Here is a 12811-nt window from a genome sequence, read left to right as displayed (position 1 = left end):
TAGTCTTTCCCATTCTATTGTTTTCCTCTATTTCTTTGCATTGATCACTGAGGAAGGCTTTCTTATCTCTCCTTACTATCCTTTGGAACTCTGCATTCAACTTTCCTTTCCTTCTTTGCCTTTCGCTTCTCTTCTTTTCACAGCTATTTGTAAGGCCTCCTTAGACAACCATTTTGCCTTTGCTCACTGGCACTTAATATTCACTAGACCTGCAGGCTATAAGTAAAAACACCTGCCCTCAAGAAATGCCCTAGGGGAAGTCAACAGAAAAATATTAAAAACAGAGCAGGCATTCAAGAAGCTAATTTGAATAAGTTTAACTCACACTGTTTTTTAAAAAGATCACATGTAAAAATGTCAACATCACTAAATGTGAGAGAAATGGAAGTCAAAACTTCAAGAAGGTATCACCTCACACCAGTCAGAATGGTTTCCATAGATGGAAACTCTACAAGCAATAAATGCTGGAGAGGGTGTAGAGTGAAGGGAACCCTCCTACACTGATGCTGGGAATGGAAATTGGGAGCAGCCACTTCAGAGGACATTGGGCAGGTTCCTTAGCAATGACATTAGAATGGTCCCTAACACCATACACAAAAATAAACTCCAAACAGATTAAACATCTAAGTAAAAGGACAGATACTATGAAACTCTTGAGGAAAAGAGCACATGCCTTGACATAAAATGCAGCAAGTTCTTTTTTGACCCACCTTGTAGAATCATGGAAATAAAACAAAAATAAACAAGTGGGACCTAATAAACATTAAAAGCATCTGCACACCAAAGGAAACTGTCAGTGAAAGAAAAAGACAACCCTCAGAATGGGAAAAAAAAATCTTGCAAACAAAGATACCTATAGGGAATTTCTCTTCAACACATACAAACCACTAGTACAGCTCAATATAAAAAAAAATAAATAAATAAATAATTGGCCAAAAAATAAAGGCACATTTCTCCAAAGAAGTTATAGAGATGGCCATAAAGCACATGAAACAATGCTCACCATCACTAGTTCTTAGAGAAAAGCAAATCAAATGTACACCGAGGTATCACCTCACATTGATCAGAATGGCCGCCCTGAAAAACCTACAACAATAAAATCTGCAGAGGGTGTAGAGAAAAGCGAACCCTCCTACACTGTTGGTGGGAATGTAAGTCAGTACATCTACTAGGGAGAAGATTATGGAGGTTCTTAAAAAACTAAACATAGAAGTACCCAGTAGTAACCCAGTAATCCCATACCTGGGCATAGTTTCAGAAAAAAACAAAATTTAAAAAGACACCTGCACCCAACAATCATGGCAGTACTAGGTACAATAACCAAGACACGGAAGCAACTTAGGTATACAAGGACAGGTGAATGAAGACAGAACATGGGGTACACGTACACAATACAATATTACTCAGACGTAAAGAAGGATGAAATAATGCCATTTCCAGTTACGAGGAAGAAACTAGAGATAATCATACTAAGTGAAGTAAGTGAAAGAGAAAGACAAGTATAGGGTATTACTTCCTGTGGAATCTAAACATGGATACAAATAAACTTCTAAAAAAAAAGAGAGAGAGAGAGAGAAAAACAGCCTCACAGACTTAGAAAAGAAACTCATGGTTACCAGAAAAGAAAGGCAAAGGGACAGGGAGTAATTAGCTGGTTCAGATCAATATATACACCTTAAAACAGATGCTAAAAGGCTCAAATAGTCACAAGTCCAAGAGGGCTGTAAATGACACCTGCCCTCAAGAAATGTCCTGGGGTAAATCATCGGAAAAAAAATTCCAAAGGAGGGCCAACTTTAAAGAATCCAGATTGAAGAGGTAAATTGTTCTCATAAGAAGTAAAATAATAATACAAGCACATGGAAAGATAGTCCACAGCAATAATTATTAGATCAATGCCAAACAAAACTGTGAGGTATCACCTCACACTGGTCACAATGACCATCATCGAAAAGATCTTCAAAGAATAATTACTGCAGAGAACGTACAGAAAATAAAATCCTCCCGGTCTTGGTGGGATGTAAATGGTGAGGCCATGATTGAAAACAGCATGGAGTTTCCTTGAAACACTAAACACAGAGGTATCATATGATCCTGCAATCCCATTCCTCAGCTTAGGTCCAGAGAAAATCACCATTCAAAATGACACGTGCACCTTGATTTCAGGGCAGCACTATTATAATAGCCAAGACACAGAATCCACCAAAATGTCCATTGACAGAAAAATGAAGACTATGTAGTACATCTATACACTGGAATGCTACTCAGCCATAAAACAGAACGAAATAATGATATTGGCAGCAGCTTGGATATACCAGGAAATTATCATACTATAAATACTTTTCAGAGAGAAAAGGACAAATATCCTAAGATATCACGTACAGGTGGAACCTATAAGTTCATACCAATGAACTAATTTACAAAATAGACTCGCAGACTGAGAAAATCAAATTATGACTATCAAAGGAGAGTTAGAAGGGACAGATAAATTAAGAGTTTGGGATGAAAATATACACACTAATATACATCAAGTTGATAACAAAAAAGGACCTACTGAATAGAACTGAAGACTCTACTGAACAAACTGTAATAACCTATATGAGTAAAAACAAAAAAAGAATAGATAAACATCTATGTATAACTAAATCAACTTCACATACACCGAAAACAAACAAAACATCGGAAGTCAACTCTACCCCCAATATAAAATAACAATAAATTACACATTAAATTACATGAACTCGGTCTAGAGGAAACCAGACAGTGGTGACCCTATGAATTAGACACATAATATTAATGTGACATCACCAAGGGGTTTCTTTCACTCAGCGGAATGCAGAGCAGCAACTCACTCAAAGGTGTCTGACCTCATGTGAATGCGATAATATGAAGAGAAGAAAAAGGACCACAGGTTCATCTGAGCAACACTCTCAATTCAGATGTTGGAAATCTCAGAGCAGAATAGACACACCGAGGTAAACAGCACATATGGGGGTCTCGCGGTACAGGATCCAGACCCATGTGGATGGGGTGAGACCCACACAATCTGCAGACCCTGCACCTGGGGTCACACGTCCACAGTCTCCAGGCTGACCCCTCCCAGACCCTGTACCTGAGCTCACATGTCCACAGTCTCCAGGCTGACCCCCTCCCAGACCCTGCACCTGGGGTCACATGTCCACAGTCTCCAGGCTGACCCCCTCCCAGACCCTGAACCTGGGGTCACACGTCCACAGTCTCCAGGCTGACCCCTCCCAGACCCTGAACCTGGGGTCACACATCCACAGTCTCCAGGCTGACCCCTCCCAGACCCTGCACCTGGGGTCACATGTCCACAGTCTCCAGGCTGACCCCACCCAGACCCTGTACCTGGGGTCACATGTCCACAGTCTCCAGGCTGACCCCTCCCAGACCCTGCACCTGGGGTGACAAGACCCTTGGTTAGGACACCAGGCCTCTGCTGGTTGGGCACCTACAGTGGAAATGAGTGAGCTCCTGTAACCTCCTGGCTTGGTAGATAGACGTGCTGGGTCGGTCTCCTTCCCCCACACTGTCCCAGAGAAGTCCTTCTCTTTCCCTCTGGTTCTGTGTGATATTAACTGTTTTTACAGCTGTCATGATAATGCTGAACACACTACCTTGGTGCTGGCAGTCCCGGTCTTTTGTTGTGAAAACACACCAGACGCTGGGCTGGAAGACAAGGGGCAGGTCTGGTCTCTGCTGAGCATGGACGGTCTACTGGAAGGAGATCACAGTAACAACCTCACCTGCTGCTCATTGGCTTTTTGCCTGATTCGTGTGCCCTGCAATCAACTGCGCAGGTACACCTGCTCCCTTCTCTCCATGCTCGTGTTGGTGAATTGGAATATATACCAGGTAGCTCACCTGAGGAGTCCCCAGGAGCCCCAGGGATGGGGAAGCTCACAGGGGTAAAGAAGGAATAGGAACAGGCCAGTATAAAATGATCCTGTAAAGCATTAATTCCTAAACACAAATCAAGAGAAGCTCACATGTATTCTTTCCTTTTTCTTAGCTTTGAGTGTATGGTCTCCCTCTGCATATGATTCTGACCCATGCAGACGGGGTGAGACTCACACAGTCCCCAGACCCCCAACCTGGGGTCACACATTCACTTGGTCAGGACACCACGGCTGTGGTCGGTGGGCCCCCAATGTGTAACCAAGCCAGGTCCATATGGTCAAAGCAACGGTTTGTCCAGTAGGCATGTATGGATGTGGGAATTGGACCATAAAGAAGGCTGAGCACCGAAGAACTGATGCTTTCGAACTGTGGTGCTGGAGAAGACTATTGAGAGTCCCTTGGACTGCAGGGAGAGCAAACCCATCAATCCTAAGGAAATCAACTGTGAATATTCATTGGACAGACTGATGCTGGAGCTGAAGCTCCAATACTTTGGCCACCTGACGGGAAAAGCTGACTCATTGGAAAAGACCCTGATGCTGGGACAGATTGAAGGCAGAGGAGAAGGAGACAACAGAGGATGAGACGGCTGGATGGCATCACCGACTCAATGGACATGAGTTTGAGCAAACACCAGGACATGGTGGAGGACAGGGAAGCCTGACGTGCTGCAGTCCATGTGGTCACAAATAGTCACTGAACAACAAAAATCAGGTAGCCTACCTGAGGTGTCCTGATGAGCCCCAGGGGAGGTGAACTTGTCAGAGGGAAAGACTAAGAGCCCTACCTCAGCACTGACCCCTGGGAGGGCCATGGAACCCCACGGTTACCCAGAGAAACCCACCTCAGCTCCAGACCCCAGACATCTGAGCACTGACATTCAGAGGCAGGCACGGAGTTTTCCAGGACAGAGGCCAGGCCGGGTCTCTACCCAGGTCTCCACATCCTGCTGCACTGAGAACCCGGTCAGGTGTAAATGTTCTCAGTGTAGAAGCATGCGGTCTCATAATATCATCAGTGTAGACAGGATTTGGAGAGGTCTGAATCTACCATGTAGACAGAACTTGGTCAGGTTCAAAGCAGCTTAGGGCTGCGGTCCCAGGAGGCACAGGTCACACCCCTGGGGTCTCTCATCGTTGGACAGGGGGCTCACCCGCATGTGAGAACGAGGATGTACCTTTCTTGAAGAAGAAATCATCACTGGGCTCCACACTTCACCCACATCAGGAAAGGGAACAAAAGCTTTGTCGCTAAACATTTCAACGGGCAGAACAAAACCGTGACCAGGTTCTATGGCCACGCTGAGGTCAGGGCCCGGGCCAGAGCTGGGAACCTCCTGGAGCGCGGCGGGACAGACCGGAAGTGGCCCGGCTGCAGCGTCCCAGGCTTCCAGTAGGAGGCGCTGCCCCGGTCTCCCAAGAAGGACAGTCCTGCAGGGTCCGGCGGGGAGAGCCGGCCGGTCCATCCTGCTGGTCAGTTAGGGATGGAGCGCGCTCAAGTCCTGCTTCCCTGCAGGGTGGTGGGGTAGGAAGCCTGACACCTCCTAGGCTCACAGTCAAATGACCTCGTGCCCGGGTTGACGCCCACAGGGCACCGCGCTGCACCCAAGTGGAGAATGCAGGCAGAGGTGGGGCATAGACGCCATCAGAACAGAGAACCCAGGGGAGCTCCCACCTGCGCCCACCTGCCCACCTCGGGCCCCAAGCCCCCCGACCATGACCCATTACCACACAAACACACACGCCCATGCCACACACATAATGCGCTGTGCACCTACACGGTGAACACAAACAGCACATGTCCGCAAACAGGAGCACGCACACACACAGGGAATAAAGTGAATACCCTAAAGCGTTCGTTCCTAAACACAAGTGAAGCTCACATGCATTCTTCCCTTCTTCTCAGCTCTGATGGGTTTCAAAATAAAAAAGTTTATAAAGTAGTTAATGGTGAATGACTTTTGGATCATCATGGGACTTTCTGAAGTTATTCCACAAATATTACAAGATGTGAGAGATGAATGTAGACATTCCCTGTGTCCCTCAACAGAAGAATGGACAAGCAGACCATGGTCCATCCACAGAATAAATGTTGTCCAGCCTGAAAGGAAAGCAGTTCTGACACAGGCTACAGCGTGGATGAACCCTAGGGCATTAAGCTCAGTGACATAAACCAGAAAAGAAAGGACAAATGATGTTTGAGTCCACTCATACAAGGCCCCTAGAGCAGTCGGCTTCATATTCACAGAAAGCAGAATGGTGGGTGCCAGAGGCTGAGGGAGGTAAAAGGAGACTGAGTGTCTTGTGGGGACTGTCTCGGTTCTGCAAGATAGAAGTAGTGACTGAACAGCAACACACACACACACAAGCAAGCACTGCAGCAGCATTTACAATGGCTGAGACGTGGCAGTAACCAAAGTGTACATGGACAGATGAATGAATAAAGAAGTCATATATGCATAGAATGGAATATGATTCAGCCATGAAAAAAATGCCACTTGCAGGGATAATCTAGAACAATCATAGATTAATCTAGAACAACCATAGTAAGTGAAGTACTTCAGGAGAAATTGATATCAATGAGCTATTTTATAAAAGCAAAATACATGCACAGTCTTAGGAAACGAGCATGATTACCGAAGGGGAGTTGTGGGTGGAAGGGATAAACTAGGAGGTTGGGATTAATGTATACTCACAAATACATGTAGAATATAGAATCAACACAGACCTACTTTGGAAAAGGTGCTGTACTACACACTATAATAACGTGTATGTGATAAACGCAAAGATGAATCAATGTGTATGGGGATAACTGATGAAGAATCTCTCCACCTACAAACACAACTTTGTAAGTCAGCTATCCTCCAAAAAAAGTAAACATTAAGTTTAAAAAACATACAAGCAAACAAAAACCAAGGATTAATGAGACACAGGCTTCTGGCATGTGCCAGAAGAAACCACGGACTAGGAGTAACCCTAAGGTTCTGGTTACTGTAGTAACAGGAGTAAAGCATGAAGAAATCCTGTCTCCTTGTGGCCGTTTCCCACAACAGAAACTTTAAAGCTATTGCTTATGCTGCCGTGAAATAAAGTTTTTTCTCTTTGGCCTTTTGATTCCTTCTTTACATTAGTTGTTCGTGATCTATAGTCTGCATTGATAACTAAGTTTCCTTCTTTTCAGAAGATTAACCTGTTGACTGTTTTGAAACAATGCAAAAAGGAACAAGAATATAGGAACCTTATACCTTTGTGGAAATAAATGTTTTTTGGAGGAAATAGAAAGATGGCTTTAATCCCCAAGCTGGCAGAGGAGAGAACACAGTAGGCTTATGCTCAAGAACTGTGTCTCCAATAGGGAATCAAGGGGATCACACAGTTAGGGCTCATAGTCACAGGCTGGAGATAAAGAGCAAACATGTAAGGATCCTGTATTCTGTCTGTCAGTCAACAGGCTGGTGTCAACGAGCCCAGTAACTTGGGTCTGGCAGGCAGTCCCAGGAGTTGGGTCCATTGCCTTTTGTGGATTGCACTGTGCCTTTCTTTCCATAATGCAAAAAGAGGGACAAACAAATGACAAGTTAAGCATCACTTAACTTAAGGATGTGACTAGCATAAAATTAAAAGATAATAGATGCAAAGTATGGCTCATGAAGAGTTAGAGGGCAATAGGTGTGGGATAGCCCTGGAGAAGGGTATGGCAACCTCCTCCAGTAGTCTTACCTGGAGAATTTCATGGACAGAGGAGCCTGGTGAGCTACAGTCCATGGGATCGCAGAGTCAGACACAACTGAGCAACTAACACACACACACATAGAAGTGGAGGATATAGCTTACATAACAGATTAGTCTCTGTAAAGAAGGAAATTTAGTTATCAATGCAGACTGTAGATCAGGAAAAGTTACAGTAGAGAAGGGCTCAAAAGGCAAAAGAGAAAAAGAAAACTATTTACTTCACTGCCACACTTATGAACACTTCATATTCACAAGGACTGCTGGGCTCTAAGTGATACCGGCATGTTAAAAATGTCCATGGATAACTAATTGAAAAGAAATAAAAACTGGGCAGACTGTGAAGAAGAAAGTTTCCACAGTCAATTCCACACACACTAGTTAAAATCAAAATCCATGAAAATGAGATGCACATCAGGAATTGTTAAGAGACATGCAAATCAAAACCACAGCAAGGGAACACTCTGCACCTGTTTGAAAGGCCATCCTCAGTCTACAAAGGTAAATGGTGGACAAGATATGGAGGAAAGAGAATATCTATGGTGCTGATGAGAGGTAAAGGCTAAGAATCACTGTGGAGAGGAGTATGGAACTGTCCTTTTTTTTAATTTTTAGTAAGACAAACATATTGATTCCAGCCTAGGTCACAGGAGGACTTAAAATATGTCCTGCAGACATAGATTCCTTCCCAGGGTTGGGAAGATCCCCTGAAGAAGGAAATGACAACCCATTCCAGTATTCTTGCCTGGGAAGCCCTATGGACAGAGGAACCTGAAGGGCTACAGCCCATGGTGTTGCAAAAGAGTAAGTACATCTTAGTGACTAAATAACAATAGTATCCTACACTGTTGGCCTCAAGTTCTGCTGCCTGTGAATTGAGCTTTCAGGCTAAGTAGTAGTTCAGAGCACCTCCTTCATTTCAATAAAAGGTTAGCATCTCTACTGTAAGTTTAACACTATATTAGATGCTGGGTTCTTCTTGATAAGATATGTAGTATATAATAATCAAGGAATTTGTTTTAGGTAAAAGAAATCTTATAAAAAATTTTCTGTACCTTCAAGTACATTAAAATTGAAATTGGGAGAGTAAAAAAAAAAAAAAATGTCCTGCTCGGCGTTCCCTCATCGTTAGGACCAACAAGGGAAGAAGGTGCCTGAAGAGCAGGTCCGCCCGAAACCCGCAGACAGCCTCAGTGAGGGACACATCAGTCAAGTCTCTTACTCATCATGCGGTTAACGAGGCTCCCCACTCATAGCAAAGGGCCCCTTAACTTCAAGTTCATTTTCCACACAGAAGAGAAAAGAATCAGACATAAACTATAAATGAAATCAAGTATCTTTTAGATTTAACTATAAAAAGGCTAAAAGCAGTAAAAATTATACTTTAAGTGAATAAATTACTATATATTCTGATATTTCTAAAACAGAGGAGGAGGATGGAAGCCACACAAATTACTGTAGGTGAGCAGCCCCTGACTATGTGGGTACCACCCAAGTTCTCCACTCGACTCCACCGCTAGACTTCGCTGCAGACACCATCCGGGGACCAGAGCTGCTCTTTCCATCACAGCAGGAGGAGCCTTCCTTGTCACCGGGGCATGGAGAGAACCCAAGTCTGTGCCTTCAAGCACCTCTTCTGCCAGGCTCCAAGCAAGAGGCTCAGCCTGAGTTGTGTTCTTCATCTTCTCCTGCAGGTTAATGGTGTTAAAATGAAGCAAAGGAAGTGCCTAGAAGTTGGGCACCTCCCCTTTCTGCAGTTGTTTTATTTTCTTCTCCTTCTGTAAGTGAATTTTTTGAATCAAAAGAGAAAAAAGGTACTCCATAGTTGGGCAATTGTTAACCTCTTATCACTACTGGCTGTTCCTCGTCTTCATCTTCTTGGGTAGGTTTTGGGGTTCTCTTTTTCCGAACAAAGGCAGGTGACCTAGGGTCAATGAGTGGAATTTCTTTCTTTTCAGGAACACCCACAACATCTAACAAGCTACAAGAAAGGCAAGGCTCCGCGTGAAATTTAAAATGTTTATCCTCCTATGCCTTCTTTGCTTCTCATTGTTTGATTCTTTTCTCTGTTTCAAAATCAAAGCCAATAGGGATGGTGGGTGGCTTCTCTGGCAGTTTCTTAGACAAAATGGACCCACCATCAAGAATCCTGAAGTCCAATTTCTGTGCTTTAAATCTGCAGAGCCTTCAGGACTTCCCTGAGCATCCAGGGTTTAAGACTCCATCTTGTAATGCAGGGGTCAGGTTGGTTGCCTGGTCTGGGAACTAAGATCCCACAGGCCTCAGAGCAACTAGTCCGCGAGCCGCAACTAGAGAGTCCACGCATCTCAGTCAAAGACTTTGCGGGATGCAGTGACGATCCCAAGTGTCACAACTAAGGCCTGACAAAGACAAATAAATAAATAAATATGTAAAAATATTGTAGAGCCCTGCTTCTACAGGATTACATTTCTTGGATTTTCCATTTGTTTCCAACACCTCCACCACATTTTGTTGCATTTTTATTTTATTCTCCGACTCTTGCTTCTCAGTACTTTTTAGGGTCTTCTGTATACGGGGAAAAGAACCTGAAAAGGAATAGATACAAGTTTATGCATGGCTTACTTAAGTTCCCGTACACCTGATACAAACACAGCATTGAACATCAACACTCAGTTCAGTTCAGTCACTCAGTCGTGTTCAACTCTTTGCGACCCCATGAATCACAGCACACCAGGCCTCCCTGTCCATCACCAACTCCCAGAGTTGACTCAAACTCATGCCCATCAAGTCGGTGATGCCATCCAGCCATCTCATCCTCTGTTGCCCCCTTCTCCTCCCGTCCCCAATCCCTCCCAGCATCAGGGTCTTTTCCGATGAGTCAACACTTCGCATGAGGTGGCCAAAGTATTGGAGTTTCAGCTTCAGCATCAGTCCTTCCAATGAACACCCAGGACTGATCTCCTTCAGGATGGACTGGTTGGATCTCCTTGCAGTCCAAAGGACTCTCAAGAGTCTTCTCCAACACCACAATTCAAAAGCATCAATTTTTCAGCACTCAGCTTTCTTCACAATCCAACTCTCACATGACCACTGGAAAAACCATAGCCTTGACTAGACGGACCTTTGTTGGCAAAGTAATGTCTCTGCTTTTTAATATGCTATCTTGGTTGGTCATAACTTTCCTTCCAAGGAGTAAGTGTCTTTTAATTTCATGGCTGCAGTCACCATCTGCAGTGATTTTGGAGCCCAAAAAAATGAAGTCTGACACTGTTTCCACTGTCTCCCCATCTATTTCCCATGAGGTGATGGGACCAGATGCCATGATCTTAGTTTTCTGAATGTTAAGCTCTATGCCAACTTTTTCACTCTCCTCTTTCACTTTCATCAAGAGGCTTTTTAGTTTCTCTTCACTCTCTGCCATAAGGGTGGTGTCATCTGCATATCTGAGGTTATTGATATTTCTCCTGGCAATCTTGATTCCAGCTTGTGCTTCTTCCAGACCAGCGTTTCTCATGATGTACTCTGCATATAAGTTAAATAAGCAGGGTGACAATATACAGCCTTGACGTACTCCTTTTCCTATTTGGAACCAGTCTGTTGTTCCATGTCCAGTTCTAACTGTTGCTTCCTGACCTGCACACAGATTTCTCAGGAGGCAGGTCAGGTGATCTGGCATTCCCATCTCTTTCAGAATTTTCCACAGTTTATTGTGATCCACACAGTCAAAGGCTTTGGCGTAGTCAATAAAGCAGAAACAGATGGTCAATAAAGCAGAAACAGATGTTTTTCTGGAACTCTCTTGCTTTTTCGATGATCCAGCGGATACTGGCAATTTGATCTCTGGTTCCTCTGCCTTTTCTAAAACCAGCTTGAACATCTGGAAGTTCTCGGTTCACGTATTGCTGAAGCCTGGCTTGGAGAATTATGAGCATTACTTTACTAGTGTGTGAGATGAGTGCAATTGTGCGGTAGTTTGAGCATTCTTTGGGATTGCCTTTCTTAGGGATTGGAATGAATATTGACCTTTTCCAATCCTGTGGCCACTGCTGAGTTTTCCCAACTTGCTGGCATATTGAGTGCAGCACTTTAACAGCATCATCTTTCAGGATTTGAAATAGCTCAACTGGAATTCCATCACATCCACTAGTTTTGTTCGTAGTGATGCTTTCTAAGGCCTACTTGACTTCACATTCCAGGATGTCTGGCTCTAGGTGAGTGATCACACCATTGTGATTATCTGGGTCGTGGAGATCTTTTTTATACAGCTCTTCTGTGTATTCTTGCCACCTCTTCTTAATATCTTCTGCCTCTGTTAGGTTCATACCATTTCTGTCCTTTATCGAACCCATCTTTGCCTGAAATGTTCCCTTGGTATCTCTAATTTTCTTGAAGCGATCTCTAGTCTTTCCCATTCTATTGTTTTCCTCTATTTCTTTGCATTGATCGCTGAGGAAGGCTTTCTTATCTCTCCTGGCTATTCTCTGGAACTCTGCATTCAAATGGGAATATCTTTCCTTTTCTCCTTTGTTTTTAGCTTCTCTTCATTTCACAGCTATTTGTAAGGCCTCAAGGCAAATTGGAAGTGGTCAAACAGGAGATGGCAAGAGTAAATGTCAACATTCTAGGAATCAGCGGACTAAAATGGACTGGAATGGGTGAATTTAACTCAGATGACCATTATATCTACTACTGTGGGCAGGAATCCCTTAGAAGAAATGGAGTAGCCATCATGGTCAACAAAAGAATCCAAAATGCAGTACTTGGATGCAATCTCAAAAACGACAGAATGATCTCTGTTCGTTTCCAAGGCAAACCATTCAATATCATGGTAATCCAAGCCTATGCCCCAACCAGTAATGCTGAAGAACCTGAAGTTGAACGGTTCTATGAAGACCTACAAGACCTTTTAGAACTAACACCCCCAAAAGATGTCCTTTTCATTATAGGGGACTGGAATGCAAAAGTAGGAAGTCAAGAAACACCTGGAATAACAGGCAAATTTGGCCTTGGAGTGTGGAATGAAGCAGGGCAAAGGCCAAAAGAGTTTTGCCAAGAGAACGCACTGGTCATAGCAAACACCCTCTTCCAACAACACAAGAGAAGACTCTACACATGGACATCACCAGATGGCCAACACCGAATCAGATTGATTATATTCTTTGCAGCCAAAGATTGAGAAG

General features: G+C 43.9%; 1 protein-coding gene across 2 annotated transcripts in view; it reads right to left on the bottom strand.

The window, feature by feature from the left end:
* The window catches only part of GAS8 (growth arrest specific 8), a 61470-nt gene that overhangs the window by 9676 nt on the left and 38983 nt on the right, over nucleotides 1-12811 (bottom strand). The window contains exon 12 of one of the 2 annotated variants that reach the window (XM_061138421.1): nucleotides 7230-10216. The exons of the other annotated variant lie outside the window; for it this stretch is intronic. The gene's annotated coding sequence lies outside the window, so the exon portion shown is untranslated. Of the gene's footprint in view, nucleotides 1-7229; nucleotides 10217-12811 lie in introns of those variants that run through there. 2 annotated transcript variants of the gene reach the window in all.

This window comes from Dama dama, chromosome 4, assembly GCF_033118175.1.
Source record: "Dama dama isolate Ldn47 chromosome 4, ASM3311817v1, whole genome shotgun sequence".
NCBI classification, from domain to species: domain Eukaryota; kingdom Metazoa; phylum Chordata; class Mammalia; order Artiodactyla; family Cervidae; genus Dama; species Dama dama.
This window is presented reverse-complemented; position numbering and strand designations above follow the sequence as displayed.